This window comes from Octodon degus, unplaced genomic scaffold (genome assembly GCF_000260255.1).
Source record: "Octodon degus isolate 3935 unplaced genomic scaffold, OctDeg1.0 scaffold00045, whole genome shotgun sequence".
Lineage (NCBI taxonomy): Eukaryota > Metazoa > Chordata > Mammalia > Rodentia > Octodontidae > Octodon > Octodon degus.
The window spans coordinates 8,711,656-8,719,539 of NW_004524621.1; the positions used below are offsets into that span (position 1 = coordinate 8,711,656).

The 7,884-nt window shown below is 37.3% G+C and overlaps 1 protein-coding gene and 1 pseudogene across 1 annotated transcript in view; both read right to left on the bottom strand.

Annotated features, from left to right (window-relative positions):
* The window catches only part of Frmpd1 (FERM and PDZ domain containing 1), a 196,613-nt gene that overhangs the window by 24,751 nt on the left and 163,978 nt on the right, over nucleotides 1-7,884 (bottom strand). The window lies entirely within an intron of this gene.
* Nucleotides 3,754-4,954, bottom strand: LOC101582844 (annotated as a pseudogene).

Consider the following 7,884-nt stretch of genomic DNA (forward strand, 5'->3'; position numbering starts at 1 on the left):
CATTTATTTATTGTGTGTGTGTGTGTGTGGCCAGCTCAGCCCACCAGGGGGCGAGGCTGGCTGGCATGTGGTGCTGAAGGATCGAACCGCGGTCCTTGTGCTTTGCCAAGCTTGTTCCAAGTAGCTGCTTTAGACCACTGAGCCATCTCTCCAGCCCTGTCTATAATTTTTTTTAACCACAGTACTTTTGTAGAGCAAAGAGATACCAGTGCGATTTCATAGCAGATCATCAGGATAAAGGATTTCAAATTTTTCTTCTGCTGTCATTTCGTTTCTCTAGCTTTGAGTGTTCAAAAATGTACTTTTTAGATTTCCCTCATGGAGATTTTTTTCCTCAGTACTTTATTATTTGTGATTTAAATATATCCATAACAGTATTATATAATTACCACCATTTACTTTTTTTAAGCCTTCAAAAATTTTTTTTTTTTAATTTAGTACAGGGTCTACAGGGTCTCAGTACAGATTGGACTCAGTGATTCTCCTGTTTTGAGCCTCCTAAGCACTGGGATTACAGGTATGCACCACCGCACCTAGTCTCAATCACCGCTCATTGTGCCCCAGAGGTGGGGCTGGCATAGCAGGCTGAGGATCAAACCCTGGCCCATGCATCTGCCTAAGCAGGGGCCTTAATCTAGAAATTTTAATCTATACTTCTACATAGATACAGAGCTGCAATAACAGAATATGCATAATTCTTTTTTTTATTGTGGTAGCAGGGATTGAACTCTGCATAATTCTATGTTCAACACACATATTTCATGTGCTATTTTTATATTATGTATTTAATATTTATAATTCTAATGGGTTTATAATATACTATTGACTTGAATTATCAGAATTGATCAAGTTCTTCTCTAGACTTTACATATAGCTATTTAAAATGTTGATGTTGTAGATATATTTAAACATACAGGGTTTTGCATTTACCTTAGTTTATACTCTAAATAAATAGGAATGTGATCTGCGGGTCATTTTTTATGACAGTCATTACAACGCATTTTCTCAAGCCCACATAGTCAAACTAATTTTCAAAGCTTCCAGCTAGTGTATGACTCTAGCTATTTTCTCAGAATCAAGGCTTATATTTTTTCTTATTTGTATTTATCAGATACAATGTGATGATATTTGCCTTGTCATTTAACTATGAGCAAAGTTAAAAGCAATTTAATGACCCCTCTACCCACTTCAGATTCTAGTGGAGTGTGTAGCCCTGAGGAGTCTTATCATTTTCAAGGTCACAAGCTTAACAATTGTTTTTTAACCATTTAAACTTCTGAAATGATGATTGGCAGGTCATAAGGATAAACTCCTACCAGATTCACAGTCTCTGCCTTCCTTGATAGATGCAGACTCTTCCAAAACTTTCCCTTAGATCTCCAAACTGTAAGGCTTCCCAAAGACACCCTTTCAGAGCTCTTGTTCCTCTAAACTGCCACATCCTCCCAAATTCAGAATCAGTTTTGCAGCTGGTCCAAAACTTGTCTTCATTTTTTTTTTTAAATTTATTTAGGACAGGGTGTACAGGGTCTCACTGTGTAGATCTGCCTCCTAGCGATCCTCCTGTTTACAGTCTCCCAAGTACTGGGATTTTAGGTATGCACCACCATGCCCAGTCTCAATTGCTGTCTCATTGTGCCCTGGGGGTGTGGCCGGCAGGCCAGGCCAGGCTGTCCTTATCTTTTCAGCATACACATGGGTCACAAACATTTGAATACATTATTGTTTAGGTCACCTAGCCAACCCCGGCAGTCTTCTTCTCTTCTATTTTCCCTGTGAGCTAGACCTGAACTCTTCTGTTCATTCTGTGCACTACTCTTGAAAACCTATGTCAAGTCCAAATTTAATTTGCTAAAAAAGTTCAATCCATTTTCCAGACTCATATATTGCTGAATGACAGCATCTCAGGTCTTTTTGATTAATGCACTAGGCTTCCTCCCAGACCCTAGCCACCTGGACAAAGCCACCTTTGTTTCTCAGTTCTAATGAAAGTTGTGTATTGTGAAATAGCAGGACACATGAAAATAAGGGCTCTCTAGAGCCCTTATTTTTAGATGTGTAGCAGGTCACTGCATCTTTTGTTAAAATGGCTGTGGGCCAGGATACAAAATCAACACCCAAAATTGATAATGTTCTTGTACCCAATAATTAATCTAATGAAAAAGACATCAAGAAAACAATTCTATTCACAATAGCTTAAGAAAATGAGTTAGGTCGAGTCTTGGTCAGGACTGGACCTAACCAAGGAGGTAAAAAACATTTATAATTTATATTATAAAACTCTGAAGAAAGAAATGGAAAAGGACAATAAGAAATGGAAAGACCTCCCTCATTCTTGGATCAGTAGAACTAATATTGCTAAAATAGCCACATTATCAAAAACAATATATAGATTTAATACAATCACTCTTAAAATACCAAAAAAAATCACAGATCTAGAAATACAATCCTAAAACTTACATGGAATCAGACAAAGCCAAGAATAACTAAAGCAAGCCTGAACAAAAAGAAAAGCTGGAAGCATCACAATATCAGATTTCAGGTTATACTACAAGTTGTAGTAACAAAAGCAATATGATACTTGCAAACACACACACACACACACACACACACACAGATACACACACAGATATACTCACAGACACATGTCACATAAACCAAAGGAATTAAAAAAGAAGAAAGAAACAACCCCATACATCCACAGCCTCCTGATTTGTGAAAAAAAAAATGGTAAAAAAACAAAAACAAAAACAAAAACAAAAACAAACCTACACTGGAGAAAAGATAGCCTCTTCAACAAATGATTCTGGAAAAACTGGATATTTGCTTGTAGAAGATTGAACTAGATTTCTACTGAAACTGATGGAAGATAACATCCAGGAAATACTTGATGCCTTACACACAAGCAAAGACTTCCTGAATAGAATTCCAAAAGCACAGGAAATAATATTCAGAATCAGTAAATGGAATTACATCAAATTAAAAAGTTTCTGCATGGCGAAGGAAATGGCAGAGTGGAAAGACAATATACAGAACGGAAAAACATTTTTGCTAGCTAATCTTCTGATATGCTATCAACAAGATATACAAACAATTTAAAAAATAACCTCTCCAGTATTTCCAGGAAGGTGGAAGATTGGTGAGCACCAACAAATCACCTTCTCTGACATTTGAAGTCTGGATGTTGGAACATAGAAATGTGGAGAAGAGAAGGAAAAGAAAAGTAGGTCCTGGGACACAGCTAGGATCTGAAGCAAGAACCAGAGGTCACACAGATGAAGAGGGAGATATCAACATAGAAGAGGAGATGGAAAATGGTACTTTCTTATGAAAGTACCATTACCAGCTTGTGGCATGAGAGAGTTAACTTGAATCTATGAGGCACAGCAACTATGGGTAACATTAGAGGCCTCCATGGAGAAATGCGCCATAGCAGTGGATGCTGTGGGCTGCAGTGGCTGGGGAGTGATTTGAGTTCAGATGTCAACAGGAGAGGGTGAGTGGCTGGTTGCCACTTTGGAAAGAGCCCAGCTAAACCTGGAACTCAGAGAAGTCATGGGTTGACTTCATCTTGGAGCTCTCAGTGTCAGAGTAAGGCAGAGCCATGAGAAATAGGGTAAGAGAGCTTAGTTTAAGCCAGCAAGAGGCACCTGGAATCTTTTTTTTTTTTCTTTTACTTTATTAAAATACTGAGTTTATTTCACATGTATATTTGTCTCCCTACCATCTCCATGTCTGACCACCACCACTACTACTATGTCTTATCATAACATTCCATACATACTTAAAACCAAGTAAAGGGTGGAGTTCCATCTTTAAAAACTAAACAGGCATTTCAGACAACACATTCTTGGCAATGGGACCTGGACAACATTTATCAAACACGTTAGGGAAAGTTCTCACTTTGCATTATAAAAAGGATAGCCAGATAGCAACTGTTACAGAAATGAAAGACGACGGAAAACTTTAACAAACTGTTTAAACTGTTTTCTTAAAGAGACTTCCTCCACTGCCAGAGATCTTGAATAGCCTCCTGGTCAGTCATCCGGAAACAATTCTTCACATAATTGATGAATTTGGCTTTCACTTTGGGAAGAGAACCACCTTTTTCTATACTTGCTTGCATTTTTGCTTTAATGTCTTCTACAGAACTAGGTCCTTTCGGTGTTTTAGGACTCTTTTCCTGTTTCTTAAAGGATTCCTGCCCTTTTGATCTTGGTGTTGATGGTTTTGAGTCTTTTCCATTCTGGTTTGATTTTTGTGCATTTTTGGCTGGAGTATCTTGTATTGATTTCTTCACTGGAGCTTTCTCTTCAGTTTCTTCATCATCAAAATCATCATCATCCTCATCCTCATCATCCTCATCCTCGTCCTCATCGTCCTCGTCGTCTTCATCAGCAGTGAGTTTTACTTTTTTCTGTGGAACCTTGCTGCCACCTCCAGGGGCAGATCGCTTTCCAGATATACTTAGGAGTTTTACATCTTCTTCCTCTTCCTCTTCCGACTCTGCATCTTCTTCCACAGCTACTAAATGCTGTCCACTAATATGCACAGGCCCTGAACCACACTTCAACCTTAAGACAACAGGTGGTGTAATTTCAAAGCCCCCAAGGGAAACTGTTGGCTGTACAGACATTTTCAAAGTTGCCAGTGTTACTTTAATTGGACTGCCTTCATAATTCATAGCCTCTGCCTCAACAATGTGCAATTCATCCTTTGCACCAGCCCCTAAACTGTTCTTAATGACAACTGGTGCTCATTTTCATCGTTATCCACCTTAAAGTGGTAATCTTTGTCGGCCTTTAGTTCACAACCGAAGAGATAATTCTGGGGCCTCAGGGGGCTCATGTCCATATCCATCGAATCTTCCATGGAGTGGTGGCGCGCACTTAGGTGGGAGAGAACGCGGACGGAAGTGAATGACTACTGCTCCACAGAACAGACACGCAGGACGGAATCATGCCAGGGCGGCACCTGGAATCTTGTGGGCTGAACATTTAGGTTCCAGACTCACAACCAGAAAACAAAGTCACCCTGAATTTTAGGGGAACTAAAATCACAGGCTTGCTGGGATTATCTACCACCTTGCTGTAATTCTATTGCAGGTTTGCTGGGACAATCCAACATGGATCTGGGCTCTGTTTACCCCCTTTATCTACTAGTGACAGCAGTGACACTCCCTGAATTGGGTATTTCTTTTCTTTCTGTGCATTTTTTCCTCATTTGTTTGTTCTTGTTTTTATATGAATGGGAACATTTTTCCAGTTTTTTGTTGTAGTTTTATCCTGTTGTTTGCTTTTTCCTTCTTTCCTTCCCTCCTGTCTTTTTAACCATTTCCACAAAGTTGCATAATCTTTCTTTGTCTTTCAGCCTTGCTTCTAATCTCTTTCTCACCTTTTATATCTCTATTTTTTTTCTTACCCATTTTCAATTTTGTCTCCTGAGGGTACAATCACTATACTGAGGGAATACTTACTGTGTGCAACTTTTTGGATTTGTTTTAAAGATTTTGTTATATAACTACAAATCTTATTCATATGGTTAAAGGTTAATAGTTATTATAGTTTGTCATTTTCTAGGCTGTGTTTGATGCTATTGTTATTACTAATTGTATTACTTTAGCCAAGTGACATAGTTGGTCTAATTTTTCTTCCTTGCATGAAAAACCAAAAAAATGAGAAGACCATAGAAGCAAGATGAAATGCCAGAATTCTAGCTCACCCAGGTCAAACTTAGGGGGGCAGCAAGTAAAACGATTTGAAATCCACCCATCTGAACACTTGAAATGGTAACAATGAAAGCAAAAAAGTAGATGAATAAGGTTCTAAGAAAATTCAAATTAGAAATAATTTCTCACATAACTAAAGAGATGATGGCCATAATGAAAGACATGGTTAGAATATCTAAGTAAATACAGATAAAAAATAGAGCTTAGAAAAATGATGCAAAACATGAATCCCCAACATAGGAAAGAAATGGAATCCAGAAATAGATTGAAACAGATATCCAGGAAAATAAAAATACAATTCTGTTAAACTCTATTAAAAGTATATGTAGCAGAATGAACCAATGTGAGGACAGAATATCAGGTCAGACGACATGTTTGCAGTTAACAATCATGAAAAAAAAGATTTCTTAGAAATAGTAAGAGACTATGAAAAAATCAGCCAACAGTTGCTAGATGATGGCAAGAAGAATAATAAAATTGATTAGAGTCAAAAAAAAAAAAAAAAAAGCAGGAGAGAGCATAAATGACATAAAAAGACTTGTCCACAGAAGTAATGGCAGAAAACTTCCCAAGGGAAGTTTGGGGAACTTGGTGGAGTGTAGTCTATCTTTGGGAGCTTGCAGTTTAGTTAAAGGAGGGTGGACATCCCAGGAACTCCTAGTAGTCCAGAGCAGGATGAAATAGGGCTGTAAAGAGAAGGGGGAAGTCCTATGTGTGTAATGGAAAGCACCATATCTTCCTTACTGTCAGGACATCAGCCAATGCTTGGGAAAGAAGCTGCCCCTGAGCTGAGTTGTGAAGAGTATCTAAAATATTAAGAAGGGCAGGCAGGTACAGGGTGGTTGTGGGTGAAATACACATCAATCCAAGAGAGTTGCATGAACTTACACATAAAGCTAGGAAGATGGAAAAAGAAATATATATATAAAGAAAGTTTATATCATATAGAACTTAAATTAGCCATTATAAAAAAATCTACACCAAGGCATATAATAGTAAAGATTCCAGAAATTCAAAACAAGAACAGAATATGAAAAGCTATTAGAGAGGGCCGGGGAGATGGCTCAATGGAATAAGTGCCTCCCTGGAAAGCACAAGGGTCTGAGTTTAATCCCTGGTTCCACCAAAAAAATAAAAAAAGCAAAAAAAAAAAAAAAAAAAAAAAAAAAAAAAGCTATTAGACGAAAGAAACAAATTACCTGTAAAGGAAAGTCATCAGAATCATATTAGACTTCTTAACATAAATCCTTAAGTCAAAGGGAGCTTGGAGCAAAGTATTTTAAGCCCTAAAAGAAAACAACCTCCAACCCAGATTAATGTACACCACAAAACTATTTTTCACAACTGATGGACAAATAGGATAGTTCCATGACAAAGAATACCTGAAAAAAATTCATGACCACCAAACTAGGCACTCTAAAATGTTCAGAAGGATATTCTGAAGAACGAGGTATCAAAGTCTACAACTCCACTAATGCTAATAGAATAAATCAACCAGGCAAGGCAAACAAACAGAGGGGGATGAAAGAGAATGAACATCAGGAAAATTATATGACAAGGATAAGTCAATACATACCAGTTATAACGATCAATGTAAATGGTTTCAATTCACTAACCAAAAGAAACAGATAGGTAAATTGTATTAAAGAAACAAATTTAACTCAAAAAGAAATTCATACAATGAAAGTGAAAGGATGGAAAATTACACTCCATGCAACAAGAATCTGCAAAAAAGCAGGGTAGATATTCTATTTGCAGACAAAGTGTATTTCAAACCAAGACTGATTAAGAGAGAAAAAAAGGTCACTACATACTAGTTAATGGATCAATCCAAAAAGAAGAGGTAAGAATCTTAAATATATATGCATCAAATACCAGCACATCTAACTATACAAGACAGATATTAATGGACATGAAAAAACAAACACTAAAACAATTGCAATGGGGGACCTCAATACCCCACTGTCACAAATAGACAAGTCAACTAGACCAAAAAAAAAAAAAAAAAAAAAAAAAAAATCAGAGCTGAACCAAACTTTTGAACAAATGGACTTAGTAGATATCTACTGTGTTTCACCCTACAATATCAGAGTATATATTCTTCTTAGCTGCACACAGAACATTCTCTAAAACAGATCACATACTAGTTCTTAGAA